Genomic DNA, 15,114 nt, shown 5'->3' with positions numbered 1-15,114 from the left:
CTTAAATGACAAATATGCAAAAGTAATGACACATAAAGCTATTTTAAAGAACAACAGGAATTATGTTGCTGAAGGATATTAACCACATAAAGTGTCATATATACTGTTATAAAATACATTTCAGCATGAATTTGGTATTAGAAGATAAATGTACTATTAATGAAATAAGCTCAACACTTAAAGGTAAAATGTTAATGCTAACCAAACAATATTTAAACAATATTAGGCATTTAATACTGGAAGAAAAAAAGTATTAGAAATGGATTTAAGTAATGAATCAACAACTAACAAAAACAGGAGAATACCGATTTTTAAAAAAGTAACAATTCAAGTGCTAGTCATTATAAAGGGGATGGCATTCAGACTTCTAAAAACCTGGGGCTTCATCTTAAAAGTAGAACTGACTGGTTGGTCAACACAGATCCATCCATCCATCCATTATCCAACCCGCTGAATCCGAACACAGGGTCACGGGGGTCTGCTGGAGCCAATCCCAGCCAACACAGGGCACAAGGCAGGAACTAATCCTGCTGTGCATAAAGTACTATAATTATCTGTTGTTATAGATGAGGCTTATGTCCTTTAACCTGAGTGACTAGTTCCTGGGTCTACTCTATCAGGCCATAGTTGCTAGTGTATTACTCTACGCTGTGGTCTGCTTGGGGCATAAAACCATCTATGGGGATTTCAGATGTTTAAAAAAAAAAAAAAAACAAAACAAACCTAATGTGAGTCTTTAAATGCCTGCTACATTAGACGACTCACCCTAGACTCAGTACAGAGAATGTCAGAAAAGAGGATAATGCCAAAATTAGAAGCTATCATGATTAATTCAGTCCATAATATGTTGTCCTAGAATCTAAACCTGTTAAAAGCAATTCAAAGTCACAGTGCTCAAAAGCAGTATTTGTGCAACCAACACTGGAAGTAGGGCACTGACACTTTACATAAGTTACTCACACAGACACCAATCCACACCAAATAACTTAACACTTTGGACACAGGAAGAAAGACAAAGCACTACATAAAAAGAATCAAGCTGACATGAGGAGAACATGTAAACTCCACTTTCGAGCACAGGAAGCTAAGTTAACAGAAAATTGTAAGTACTTGATAAAGAGACTCTATAATGAAATTATAAAGTCTAAATAGAAGTATCACACAAGTATTGTTAATAAGTACTGTAGAAGTAGTGGCACACACTGTTGTCTCACAGCACAAGGAGACTGGGTCTTTAATCCCTAGAAGTCACTGTCTGTACAGAGTTTGCAAATTTTAGCTCAATACATGAGAGTTTACTTCCATATCTCAAAAATGACAACTCTGTAAGTTCGAATGATCATGCCCTGTGATGTCACTTTGGCCTTGTTTATGATGCCTCCAAGATAGGGTTTGATCCCCAACCTCCAATTCCCACAAATTTAACCAGTAATGTGCCTTTGTGGAAGTAATAAAAATGAGAACAAGTCATAATTTAAGACTTTATGCTAAATAACAGTTATTACAAATCAGCAAGCATCTTAGATCTTTGACACCAGTAATTTTCCACATACAGTACATCACAACACTATCTAAAGCCTTTGTCCAAGTAAAAAAAAGCCTGAAAAATAGACTTCAGTTAACTCAAAATGCTGCAATGAGAACTACAATTAAAATGTTTGACCACACAACTCATGTTCTTCAGTCTTTAAAACTGCTTGGTAATCAAGGTTTTTTTTTTTTTACTTAACACGTAAAGGTTTAAACGGCATCTAACCTGCTTATTTAACACATCAATGCATACACACTGGAGCACAGCTTATGATCTCAAGATGCTAGTCTTCTAATTGATCCAAATATAAATAAAACTACAGTGGGAGACAATGCCTTTGGCTATTAGGCCCTTAAACTGCTGTATGATCTGTGCATTGCCCTCAGCCTTTATTTCCTGGTTGAAGATACAATACCTTAGTTTAGCATATCCTGATTAGTGCTGATGATTAGCTGCTCATATTGCAAGTTGATCTGGACACTAATAAATTCAATGCCTTATTTTTACTCAATCATTCTAGATGATTTGATAGTTAGATACTACTATTATTACTGATTCACTGAGGACAACATAAATAGATAATTGCTAACATGAAGTTGAATTCTTTATTAATTTTCTTTTTTGCAACTAGCAATGTTATCAAGCATAGTTAGTGAGTTAGTGATGTTCCAAAGTTAATTTTGATATTAAAGTACTTTTAAAATAACAAGCAGAGCTTGCCATCTACCTAGAGCAAAAGCTTGCAAGCTATCTACACAACAGGACAAAAGCAACCACACAGAGACATGTGCTTTCATAAATTGTAGATGGGAGTTCATGTATACTAAAATGTCTACCTCTGTTAGCATACAAATATAAAAACATGATACTTTTTAAAATTTTTAGTCTAAATGCCAACTGAATCTGAGGCCAGAGATGTTCACTCAAGCTGCCTTGCAACTCCTCCATGGTTCTTATTTTTTATCTATACCCCTGGATCTTCAGGAAGAAAAGGTAGAATATTTTTGGATGCCTTTCATTTAAGATGTGGTCAAAGCTGTAACTCTGAAAAGTAATTTTTTTCCAGAAAAGCACTCGAGTAAAAGTGACAGAGTAGATGTAATATGTTACTAAGCACTTCTGCTTTACATTATCAATTTACATTATTCATTTCCATATCCATTAAATGTAAGTTATCAGGGTCTGACATTATGTTGAATATGAACATATTACATTGTGTGAATAACCTTGATGGTCATCTTAAATTTGATCCTTAACTAACTTGGTCCTTAATCTTAAGCAAGTCCTTATCTGCTGGTGAGGTCTTCAGACTCCAAACTGAATGTCAGAATGGGAAAGAAAGGTGATTTAAGCAATTTTGAGCGTGGCATGGTTGTTGGTGCCAGATGGGCCGGTCTGAGTATTTCACAATCTGCTCAGTTACTGGGATTTTCACGCACAACCATTTCTAGGGTTTACAAAGAATGGTGTGAAAAGGGAAAAACATCCAGTATGCAGCAGTCCTGTGGGCGAAAATGCCTTGTTGATGCTAGAGGTCAGAGGAGAATGGGCCGACTGATTCAAGCTGATAGAAGAGCAACTTTGACTGAAATAACCACTCGTTACAACCGAGGTATGCAGCAAAGCATTTGTGAAGCCACAACACGCACAACCTTGAGGCGGATGGGCTACAACAGCAGAAGACCCCACCGGGTACCACTCATCTCCACTACAAATAGGAAAAAGAGGCTACAATTTGCACAAGCTCACCAAAATTGGACAGTTGAAGACTGGAAAAATGTTGCCTGGTCTGATGAGTCTCGATTTCTGTTGAGACATTCAAATGGTAGAGTCAGAATTTGGTGTAAACAGAATGAGAACATGGATCCATCATGCCTTGTTACCACTGTGCAGGCTGGTGGTGGTGGTGTAATGGTGTAGGGGATGTTTTCTTGGTACACTTTAGGCCCCTTAGTGCCAATTGGGCATCGTTTAAATTCTCTGAATAAAATCTTTACTTATTTATCATACATATTTTTTGATTTCCAAAGAAACAGACAAATATATGTAACATTTTAAAGAAATCATTGTATGACCTGAATAGTACCAATCAGAAAACATCGCACCAATGTAATATTATTTGAAAACGAACAGATCGGGTGTAAATTTGTTACTTGTAAAAGTTAGCTTTTTTTACTTTTATTTTCTCAGTCTCATTCACGCTCTTCTTTCCCTCCTAATCTGACCATAACTAACTAACTAACAGCGCCAGCATAAATTCTCAAGAGACTGCGGCATCACACCTCCAGGATGCTTTCCTTTCAGATGCTCATGCATCGCGATGGTGCTGCCGTGAAGAGAAAGCTCAGTTTTGCATAATCTGCATTCAACTTTTTTTCTTTTTCGTTGAAGTGCTCCCTCACTTCAGAAAGTTTCTGTCTCAATTTTTTCCATCTTCTCCCTCCTCTATCCGACTCGCCATTGCAACCACGTTTATTTTCCTCTACATTCTTCTTCTCCTCGGATGTTCTTCTTCGTTGGTAGGACTGTGTGCAGTCATGACAAACAATAACAAACAATACTGCCCCCAGACATTCATGTAGTGCATTGCAGTTACAAAAACCAATGTGGTTCTTTGTGACTGGAGTCCCTATTGAAGGTTCTGTTTATGACATGTCGACAATAAAAAATCCACGGCGACAATTTTTTGTAGTCGACGTTGTTGATTATGTTAACTAATCGTTGCAGCCCTAGCTACAATTCAACTTAATACGCTTTTGGAAGCATAATTTTGGTTTCCTTAACTTTAAACATAGCAATAGTATTCCCTTTCAAAATACAGTATAAGAAATAAAATTTGTCATCCTATAAGAAATAAATAAATATGAGCCAGTTTGAGAAACTGTTTATTTTACCACAAGCTTACCCTGTCTGGACATTATATTGATTAGGTTACATAAAATTGTTTAGCCTAAAAACAAATAGCTAGCTCTGAAAATCCACTCAAACAGAGCTAATTTGTGAACTACCACCATAACCATCTCAGGAAACAGAAAACAACCAGCATAGACTACAATGTAAATCCAATTAAATACACTAAATTTGAGAGAGAGAAAATCTATGTTTATCAATTAAGTTCATCTCCTCAGTATAAGAGGCTGTTGAGTAGTCTTATGACCTGTCAATAAAAACTGACCCTGAATCTAGTAATGACCAAACATTTGGTCCCATTGCTGTAATGTTTCAAGCTATAAGATGAAATGCATTATATACAGGATGGAATGCACTGTACACCTATGAAAGTTGGTGAGCACTAAAAGAGGCACTAAAAGAAACATCCAGGCTTTCCTCAAACATAAGAGGAAGCAAAAACATTGGTGAACCTTAACAATGATAACCAAAATTTACTGTGTCCAATTCAAGTCTTTAGATAAAGTGTTAACATGTGCTTCAATAACCCGATAATTCACAAAATCTTAATTTCTAAAATGCTATGTAAACCGTTATTCCAAATAGAGAAATCAGGTTATTGGCCTCTGAGAAATCAGATTAATACAGGTACATTTCTCCATGTGGCCATGGAACCTATAATTACTGTTAAGCATTATTTAGTGTGCACAAGTCCGTTTTACTCTGTCAGCCTGCACATTTGCTTTGCACACGTTTTCAGCAGCCTGGGGTAGAAGCGTCCACAAAATATATTTCCCAAAGCAAATGTTCAGCCAATTGCATTATTCCTTCTCCTGGGTGAAATTGTCAGTTTCAATATTTTACAATTTGCTAAATTTATCTAAATAAGCTGAAATGAGTTACGTAGTCTGATCACTTTTTAAAGTGACGTAATGCACTTCTTACCTAATTGAAGTGAAAAAAAAAGACATTCAAAAAGTTCCTGCAATTTTTTTTAACTCTATTTATTAAGAACTTCAAAAACAAATTACATCACTTTTCCAAATAGTCACCTTCCTTTGCGATGTAATTTTTCCAGAGTTGTACCAACTTATTAATACCCAATTACTACTTTTACCGCCTTCACTGTTTCCAACGAAAATACGAAAGTGCGGAAATTTTTGAATGTCCCTCGTATCTGTGTTACTATTATTCCAGCAGCACTGTGTTTAAGGCAAGAAGCACACTGGGTACTGCAGCAGCGCTGAAACGCACAGCCAAGTAAAGAACAGTTTGCTGCATGCAATCTGGTAACAGAAACCTATAAATCAGGTGTTAATTTGACTGAACATATTTAGAAAAAAAAACAATTAAATTATCATAGGCATTCTGGTTAAAATTCATGGTGGGTCGATGATGACATTTAACTCTTCATTGTGCAGATTATTGAATGTGAAGCATTTTCCAGAAGATTACTTACACATATAAATGCATATTATTAATAAAACGAGTTTCTGCTTAACCTAATTACTTGTGTGCATTAAATGCACTGTGTGACTGATACTGCAATACCCCAATTCAGAAAGGTGTATGTTATGCCTAATGCTTCCTGAAGCCCTTGGTATAGCTCCTTGGTTTTACTGACATTATATGACAGATTGATGTCCTCAAACCAATGTGTCATTTGACAAAACTCTTCTTTTACTTGAACATTTGCCAGCAATTACTCTTCTTTAAAGTAGAATGAGTACGTTGTTATACAATATATTAATGTTTTTGGTCAGACATGATCTTAATAAAGTATATACTGTACAATATGTTGATCATATATGTAGAAGTGTTATTGCATAAAACATCCATATATCCTCATACAGTTTCCTATGAAAAAGTGATGGTGGTTGTATAGTCCAGGACTTTCTACCTTCAAGTAGTTTCCTGTTTCACCCCTGAGCAATGCTGAGACACACCAAGGAGTACCAAAAAAATACAATCTCTCGAGTGTATCCTAGGTCATTTTCTTACAAGCTGAATTTATATAGTAACAGCCATAGCAAACTGTAAGCTAGTTTATATTTTATATATTTTATATCCATAATTCAAAATTGCATGTAACATTTTCATTGAATTTATATGTGAACTAAAGCATAAATGCCCTTTACTCACATGGCACAAAAAAAATACTGACTTTCTACAGATTTCAATGCATAATTATTTACTGTCTCATTAACAATGTTTAGGCACCTATTCAGAGAAATCTTTATTGCTTTGTAAAAATATGATTAAAAAAGGCCTGATAAGCTGATCTCTGCTGGTGTTATGTTATTCTTATGAAAATGCATAACTGATGTTGTATATTAACCTATAACTGAATATATTCAAACATACATATGTCTCTAATTTGAAATATATAGTTCAGTCCACGACCTTTAGACAGAGGCAAAAGTGACAGTACAGTTTAACATGCTATGTGATTCTACTGTTAAGCACATAGGAAAATGTTATATATGAGCATATGTGTACGATGCTGATACACAATTTGTCTGTCAAATATTTGTATTAGTTAAAGCACCATTGTTGATTAAGAAATACATAAGAGACAAACAACAATGTTTCAGAAAAAATGATTGATAAAAACAGTTTTTGAATTTATTAGACTAGACACAATATAGTATTTTGCTGGGGGCTTTTATCCCTTTTTCTCAGGTACTTACATGACGGTGTTTCAATTAGTTAATTAATCGGAGGACAACGCCTACTGGTAATTAAACACTCATTTAATTATATTTTATGCTAAATTTTGCTCAGTCTAATATGTCTGAAACACCCACTAGTCTGTTGTACTTTAGAGAAAAAAGAAAAGAAAAGAAAAAGGTAGAAAAACCTGGACTAATACTATAATTTAAAAATTTACATATTAACCTGATCAGAACCACATGAGACTCTTTCAGATAGGAAAGGATGATGAGAAACTAAGGACTTCACAATGTATATGAAACAAAAAACAAAAAAATGTATTTAGCTTTTTGTTCATTTGTGCACACGGCCAACTTTCTTTTTTAAATAGTCTCTTCAGCATTTTCTGCTCATAGGTCATACTAATTTACCACAAAGGTGTTCTGTTTGTAAACAATTTGGTGTTTAAACCCTGATATGTTAAGAAAAATGCTGCTTCTGTGTGAATGAATTTTCCTAAGCAAAATGCTGATGGTCTGTGGCTTTAAATGGCATTATTAGGGGTATTTACACTACCATCAAAGTCTACACCAGATTAATCCAGATCCATGCAGCTATGTTACTGTGTGACATTAAACATAAGGATTGGGATCACAAGAATTTGCATTATTATCCTATTCAGATGAGTATTTTCCTGTACTACAGATTTAAAGTATAAATGCCTCAAATACAGGGTGAGCATTACCAATTCATAAGAAACTGTACAAGCTCATCAATAGGGCTGAGTATCGGCACTGATGTCCCAATTTGATTCAGAGTCACAATGCCTGATTCGATTCAAAATCAATTTTATCTTGACTGAATTAGTGTGTACTGATAGATTTGAAGTGATGGCTTTTTTAGAAATTGCTTAACCATGCATAAAGAACATTAATATAATGTGACAAATTTCAGTAACACTTTATTTGAAGGGTGTCTACATAGTGACTTCATACGATATGCATAAGCATGGAATGACATTGAAGAAAAAATACTTTATTAGTAATGAACAGTTAACATCAGTATCTGGAAGATGTGGAACAAAATTCTTCACAGCATTGCACTCATTCAAAATTCATCATAATTTAACTAACATATGTATTGCCACATCAGAATCCACACATATTGTGGGGGATGGGCTCCTTGTTTTGATAAAATTCAATGGCATCTACTTCATAAAACCCCTATATTATCTTGCAAATAAATAATAAATGTTATTCAATAACCTATTCATGTGTTATGAATCTCCACCCTTAAACTAAACTGTTAGCCAAATTTATTCCCCTACTGGACATTTAAAATAGTGGTGAATTGGTCGAAATAAAAGATACAGCAGTAACACTTGTGTCTTTCTATAATTTTACAAGTTACACATATCTATCAGTTGCTCACAGTCCCATTAATCAGTTGTGAAAATGTGTCCTTATAGTCCTAAATCAAAAAGGAACCATTTTAAAATGAGGATCTAGAGCACATGGTTGTTGAATGAATGAAATATAAAAGAAAAAGAATTGTCCACATGACTGATGACGCCACTATTATGGAGCTACTTCATGACAGCTGATTTGTGCATATGCTCACTTTTGTATTGCCCACTTGCATTGCCGGGTGAGTCACATTGCAAACTTTTTCCACTGCAGCAGTACAGCTAGCCATGTACTTAAAAGAGAAGCAACTTTTATTGGACTTGGCAAAACACAAGCTTGTGATTGATGCGGTCACACAGTGGATCAGTGCATTGGAAAGGCTAGACAAGTTTTTGGAACAACAGCGAGTCATCTCAGCAGCTATACATACTGTATAGTAGGTGAGGTTGCTCTTGCTGTGACTGGTGTGCAGCATGCTTCTCTGTAACACATCTGCCATCGGTGCCCAGTTGTTTTTAATGTTCGATTGTCACATAGGAATCAGCTGCCCTGGATGTTCAGCTGTTACAAGTTAGGGCTACGCTCTCCATAGTCCTGTGAGACATGGCAATTCTTTGCTTAAGACCTTCCTAAAGCCTTGGTACAATAACCACACTCAATTACTTTCCGGCTGAAATAGCATACCACAGTTCAAAGCCCTGTATCATTTGCCAAAATCCTTGTTTTCAACAATGGTGTAGGGTCTCTTATCTTTACACATAAAAACTGCTATAGATTCTGTTATTTTTTGGGCAAAAGGCGAATTAAACAGAAGCTTGGAGCTACCCACCATCTCCAGTGTAGACTGTTTAGGCTCTACTTGTTTGGATGTCAACTAATATTACATTTATGGCTGATATCAAGATAAATGATTTCTCTGATTTGTTGTCTTACAATAATATATAATTAACAACTGAGTTGCACAGTTTATATATGGCTTTATTTTCATACAGTTGTTCTTTACTGATGCATTGTCTGAATCAGTAGTAAGTCCACACATATGATTTAAGTGTCTAAGAAGCTGATAGAATAGAACACACCATTTTATGGGAGACGGTAAAGTGCTTTTTCCACAGGAAGCCTTAACAGGCGCATTAGCAACATTTACTGGATTGGATGCCAAAAACAAAGACAAGCAAAAATCTACATAGAGTGAGCAGGACAGAGATTCATGGGATCGATCTTGAGACTTTAAGAATCAATATCGAATTGTTTAAACTAAAAATAATGATTACTTGGAAAATCTATATTTTTTAACCAGGCCTACTCATCACCCAGTGAGCAAATTCTTAAAAGGACAACTTAAGAGGAAAAAACACTAATTTCTAACAGGAACTAAGTTTCTTAGGATGCTGTTAGTAAAAGATAGATTACTTAATAACCGCAATTGAACTCCATTAAAAAATTACCAGCGTATCAGAATGCCAGGCCTGAATATTCCTAATTTTATTACAGTAAAGGATTTACAATTTAAAACATCAATTACCTTCAAAGATTTACAAACTCCTTTTCTCAAATTACACATTTGCTATTATTTCCAGTCCATATATACATACACACACATACAGTAGATAATTGAGTGACCGACAAGGGCCAGATTGTAATGGTTAGATGACTGAGTCAAAGAATCTTCAAAACGATAGGTCTTGTGGGGTGTTCTTGGTATGTAGTGGTTAGTACCTATCAAAGGTGGTCCAAGAAAGGACAACCGGTGACCTAGCAATAGGATCATGGGCACCCAAGGCTCATTGATGGGCATGGGGAGCAAAGGCTAGCCCTTCAGGCCCAATCCCACAGAACAGCTACTATAGCAGAAATTCCTGGAAAAACTTAATCCTGGCCATGAGAGAAAGGTGTCAGAACACACAGTGCATCACAGCTTGCTGCATAGGGGCTACATAGCCGCATGCCAGTCAGAGTGCCCATGCTGACATCTCTTCACAGCGAGAAGTGTCTACAAAGGGCAAGTGAGCATCAGAACTGGACCATGGAGAAATGGAAGAAGGTGGCCTGATCTGATGAATCATGCTTTCTTTTAGATCATGAGGATGGCTGGTACCTGGTGAAGAAACAAGTGGCAGGATGCAATATATGAAGTTCTTCATCATAACTTTATTGTGGGAAGTGCAAGCCAGCAGAAGCAGTGTGATGCTCTAAGGCAATTCTTTCCTGGGAAAGGCATATTTTGGTTCAAGGCGATGCAGAGTTTTAAATAAATAAAAATGGAATGCTCAGGATTCAGAGGGGTGTTGGTGTTTGTAGTAATGGGGCAGAGCAATTCCAGGGTTTTGATGGGTTGCTTGGCTGATCATGCATTCACATGCACACACATGCATTTTGGTCTATTGCCTCATTAGTGCTTTTTTCTCCTTTCGACTTCTCCCATTTAAGAGTCACCACATCGGATTATATGTCTCCATCTATCCCTGACTTTTACATCATTATCTGCCACACCAACTGCCTTTATATCCTCTCACTCCATATCCATAAATCTCCACTTTAGCCTTCCTCTTTTCCTCTTGCCTGGTGGTTCTATCCTCAACATTTTTTTCCCATTGTACCCCTCATCTCTCTTCTGAACATGCCCAAACCATCTCAATCCAGCCTCTTGATCTGAGGTCTGTAATCAATGCAAGTACACCAGCATCCCTAGTAGTATAAAAAAAAAAATCCTGAGCAGGAAATAGGAAAACAGTATGAAAAGGAAGAAGCTCGAGAGAGAGATACGTTTTTGGTTAAATGAAAAAACTAAAGTGAAAGTAAAAGAAGAATCTGAACAAAGTGATGTTGATGGGAGATGAAGCAGACAGTCAGGAATGTGACCCTGAGGGGAGTGTGGGGCCAGAGCTCCATAATGGATTATGCTGTGCTGCCCATTTGTGAAGGAGCTGGGGATGATCAGGATGGTTCCTAGGGATCTCACTGAGACCGAGTACGCTTTGGCACAGCACCCCACTGAATGCCTGGAATGATGGTGGAGATCTGAGCCCATGTAAAGGTTGATATCTCCTCTCACTATGGAGACATCTGTTTTAAAAGTGTAAGCACTGTAGCTCAAGGAATTTTTTTTTTTTTTTTTTTTAAAAAAGGATGGCTTTCTGCCAGTTGATTTTAACCTTATTTTTACTGATCTGTTTATTTATTGTGATTTTTTGACACCCTCATGATCACAGGTTTTTATTATATTGTTTATTTATTATAATGGATGAACTGCACTGTAGTATTTTCACTACTGAGGTTGTTTGGAGTTGTTACTAATATCACAAAGCACTCTGTAGCATGCTCTTGCCTGGTTGTGTCCTCATTCCACAGCTCATTCTGGTCTTGACAGTATGGCAGTTGAATCCAACCTGAACTGTCACACACCTACAGATGTCCTGTGGAGTGCATGCCTCAAAGCAGTTTTGGTAGCACGAGGGAGACTTGCACAGTATTAGGCAGGTAGTTTTAAAGTTGTGACTGATTGCTATAAACAATGTACTGTATATCTGTGTTCTAGTTAGAAATTTCAAAAATGCAGTAAGCATAAACTTGTAATTCATTAATTAGTTAGTTATTTAATAATTGTGTCTGTATCATACAGTGGCATGCAAAAGTTTGGGCACCCTTGTTTAAATGTCTGCTACTGTGAATTCTTAAGTGAGTAGAAGATGAACTGATCACTAAAAGGCATAAAGATCAAGATGATGCATTTCTTTTCAGCGCTTTATGTAAGATTAGTGTATAGTTTTTGTATTGTACAACTGTACGGTGAAAAAGGAAAAGTAGTACTATGTAAAAGTTTGGGAACCCCAAGATATTTAAGGTATCAGATAATGTTTACCAAGGTCTAAGACCTGGCTTGTACACAGTCAACGTTGGGAAACCCCAGGTGATGTAAATTGCAAAGCTGTATAAATTCTCTGGCTCCTCAAACCTTGCCCCAATAATCAGAGGCTGTGGGCTCCTCTAAGTAGCTGATTAATACTCAAGAAAGAGTGTTTAACAGAAACAGTAGAGGTCTTTTTGAGGTCTGGAAGACCAAGAAAACTTTCTGAAACAACTGCTTTTAGGATTGCTAGTAAGGCAAACCCCTGTTTGACTGCAATAGACCTTCAGGAAGATGCAGCAGACTCTGGAGAGGTGGTGCACTGTTCTACTGTACAGTAACACCTGAACAAATATCACCTTCATGTAGAGTCAGCAGAAGAAAACCTTTTCTGTGTCCTAGCCACAAAATGCAGTTCCTAAAGTTTGCAAATGAACATCTAAACAAGCGTGTCATATTTTGAAAGTCCTGTGGACTGATGAAGTCAAAATATAACTTTTTAGCCACAATGTGCAAAAGTATGTTTGGAGAAAAAAGGTGCCATATTCCAGGAAAAGAACACTTCTCCAACTATTAAGCATGGGGGTGGATCGATCATGCTTTGTGTTTGTGTTGTAGCCAGTGGACAGGGAATGTGTCATTGGTAGAGACAAGAATGGATTCAAATAAATACCAGCAAATTCTGGAAGTAAACATCACATTATCTGTAAAAACAGTTAAAGTTTAAAAGAGGATGGGTCTTGACAATTGAGGATGGGTCTTGGCATTGGTCCTAAATTTATTTTGAAATAATCAATTCCATTTCTTGCACAAGTTTCAAAATTGAATCAAAAACAGCTAGCACAGTAATCTACCCTTCCTAAAAAGATCATTTTATGCAACATCACCCTGAAACGCTTGTTTCTTAAATGACATGTAATAGTTATGTAATACAGTTAACCATAAAAGCTATAAAAACAAAACAAGTTTGACAAATGAGAGGATTCAGTCAACTAAAGCTCTTTTGGTTAGCTATAACTCAAAAAATGTCCCAATATCTCACCTAGACACGTTTTTTAAGTTGTCAAGACTCTGTAGTTTGTTCTTGAGTCAAACAACTCTTTGAGGGAAGAAGACCATCCTAACTTCAGTCATGAATAAACTTCCACTTATTTACTATTGGTGTCCTTAAGTATGCGATTTGTTATTAATTAGAAATTGATGGAAAAACTTTATCACATCCTTTGAGAATTTTGAAGACATTCATTTTCTCCTAGGCAGCCTAAGCACGTTCAGTTTAAATAAATTACAATACATAGAGTGGTACACTGGCACAGTGGGTTGACCTGCAACCTTATGGATCAATCATCTGGAGTTTGAATTCACTTGGCAATTTTTTGTATGGACATTCTCACTACATCCAGGTACTGTTGAATTACTTCCACATCCCCAAAGACATGCTGTTTAAGTTGCCTAACAATTCCAAACTGGCCATGTGTAAGTGTATGGGAACATGATCCTGAATTGGATTAAGTGGTTTTAAGAAGGCAATATGTAATTTACTAGAATTCTGACTTCTTGGGTATAAAACAATAACAAAAGGATATTAACCTAAATAAATTATACAAAATGTTAAATACTAAAGTACTACTTCTGACTCCTAGGATATAAAACAATAGCAAAGGATATTAACCTAAATAAACAATACAAAATGTTAAAGAGTAAAGAAGAACACCACATCTATTTATACTTCACTACTCTTGACTCTCTTTTGGCAGCTGCACACAATCACAAGAAAATTTTAACTGAAAAAATCTACTTTAATAAAGGAGTTGTCTCTGTTTTCAACATATATTACTTGGACTCCATGTTTGATTCAAGACATGGGCTGTCTTACATATGGGCTTAGTATATTTACCCAGTTTCACTATTTTTTCAAAAGCAAAAATATATAGTACTTTAAAGATAAACTTAAAAAAAAAAGCTATTACATCCTTTGAATAATCAATTCTTATTGAAATTCAATAAATTATTGATCCTGTATAGTACACAGCTCTTGATTAACAACAAAAATACATATGCATTTCCTTTAGGTAGACACATTACTGGTTCAGCTGATTCATAAGACACTTCACTTTTAAGCATATTAAAAGGAAAAGAATACTATTAATAACATACCGGTAATATAGTAAAATGCTGTTATAAGGGTGTTTAAAAAAGCAGAAAATGATAGGTCTGTAGCAACCTTTCATGCTTCGCTGTAGTACTTGAATTCTTAAGTGCAGATTACAAGAATAAAATGTTCTACAGTAAAAATAAATGCAGCAAAATATATACCCTGTTTTATAGCAATGATAAACAATCACTTGTTGCAGCTTTTATTTTTTTAATTTAGGGCGTGAATTATCAGTTACTTGATATTCTCAAGTAGCTAATTTAGCCTTCACACCACAAGTCATTTTACTTCAACGGTGCTGATTAAGCCCCCAGAACGTGAGGGACATTTCAACTGAAGAATACCAGAAAGGTATTCCTTTCCCTCTCCACCCAATAAACAGCATTAAGATGTCATCTATAGCTTCCAGGATCAGATACAATTTGGAGCTGCTGTCAGAGAAAGAAAGTGCCACAGAAAACAATAATACAATGTTACCAATTTTTTCCTGAATCCCAAAACGCATTTTTTAAATTTTGGAATGTACCACAATGTACAAAAAAACGTCCTAATTCGCCCCTTAGCCATGGTTGTGACACAGACTCTATGTTGGACATATATAATGAATCAACCCATGGACTCACAATGAATATGT

At 35.9% G+C, this 15,114-nt stretch overlaps 1 protein-coding gene across 2 annotated transcripts in view; it reads right to left on the bottom strand.

Moving 5' to 3' along the window:
* Positions 1–15,114, bottom strand: part of ythdf3 (YTH N(6)-methyladenosine RNA binding protein 3) — a 66,066-nt gene that overhangs the window by 37,092 nt on the left and 13,860 nt on the right. The gene's annotated exons all lie outside the window — the stretch shown is intronic.

Source organism: Polypterus senegalus, chromosome 5, assembly GCF_016835505.1.
Source record: "Polypterus senegalus isolate Bchr_013 chromosome 5, ASM1683550v1, whole genome shotgun sequence".
In the NCBI taxonomy this organism is placed as follows: domain Eukaryota; kingdom Metazoa; phylum Chordata; class Cladistia; order Polypteriformes; family Polypteridae; genus Polypterus; species Polypterus senegalus.
The sequence above is the reverse complement of the archived record's forward strand: the minus strand, read 5'-3'. Positions and strand labels throughout refer to the sequence as shown.